Below are 1,365 nucleotides of genomic sequence, written 5' to 3'. Positions count from 1 at the left end.
GATAGACATTCTTCTGGTATTCTCTGCTTTCAGCTAAGATCCATCTAACATCAGCAACAATATCCCTAGTACCACGACCCCTTCTAAACCCAGGCTGAACTTGTGGCAATTCTCTTGCTGATGTGCTGTTCCAGTCATTTTTGGATAATCTTCAGTAGAATCTTGCTTGCATGTGAAATCAATGATACCGTTCTATAGTTTCCACACTCTGTTGGGTCACCCTTCTTTGGAATGGCAACAAATATAGATCTCTTCCAGTCAGTTGGCCAAGTGGTTGCTCTCCAGATTTTTTGGCACAACTTGGTGAGCACATCCAGGGCAGCATCTGTGAGCTGAAATATGTCAATTGGTATACCATCTATTGCTGGGGCTTTATTTTTTGCTATTTCCTTCAAAGCAGCTTGAACTTCTTCCTTCATCATCATAGGCTCTTGCTCATATGTGATTTCATTAAATTGTTCTGTGTCTGCCAGTTCCTTTTGATACAGTGACTCAGTATATTCTTTCCATCTGGGAAAAGGCAAAGACTACTTCTCAATACAAGTTCAGGTTTAGTCCAACAGTCCCAGGCACAATTCCTCAATTAGAAAAAGTCCAGGTTCATTTCAGTAGCACAAATCCAAATCATCGAGCAAATTTTGCCTCGTAACATTTAAAACTCAGTTACTCATCTAGCAAGAACAGTAAAACCTTTAACTGTGGCCTATACCTCAGGGCTCCTTTGGTTATATTTGCCACAGTTAAACCACAGCAATGCCACAGCCTTTCCAACATCCCATCTCCCTACTAGAGTATCACTCTCACTAGGGTTGCATTCTGGTCTGGCTCTCACCAGGATCTTGTTCCAGTCTCCCTCCAAAAAAAGTCTTGCTGCTCAGTGTGGGAAGTACTCTCTCTCTTACCCCAGTCCCACACTACTGGTGATTTGCAAGACCTGGTGTCTACAGTTAAGGTAGCTGGAGACAAGAGAGGGTTAACTTAATAGCTATAAAAGCCAACTTTTAAGCTAACACCACACAGATAAATTAGTAAAATTAAGACAGTCTCCTTTAAACATTTCAGTTCCTTTAAATATCATGTTCTTCCATATACACTTTAATTTGGCAAAATTTCCAGGTACTGGAAAAGCACAGCACTTGTAACAACAAAACAAACAATGACTGGGAAAGGGGGGGAAACCCAAAACACCACAAATCCCAAATAAGATCCAAGTACTTAGTTTACTAACTGTTCTCCAAAACACTGAAGAGCAATGATGTCAGTTTGAAAATTAAGGTGCATCTGATTCAGGCCATGATCTTTTTTAATCAATTGCTATGCAGTTGAGAGACGGGCAGTGAAGAAGAATGATAGAAGAATTTATGT

This window comes from Elephantulus edwardii, unplaced genomic scaffold (assembly GCF_000299155.1).
Source record: "Elephantulus edwardii isolate Elephantulus edwardi_28Jun2011 unplaced genomic scaffold, EleEdw1.0 scaffold00102, whole genome shotgun sequence".
NCBI lineage: Eukaryota > Metazoa > Chordata > Mammalia > Macroscelidea > Macroscelididae > Elephantulus > Elephantulus edwardii.
The sequence above is the reverse complement of the archived record's forward strand: the minus strand, read 5'-3'. Positions refer to the sequence as shown.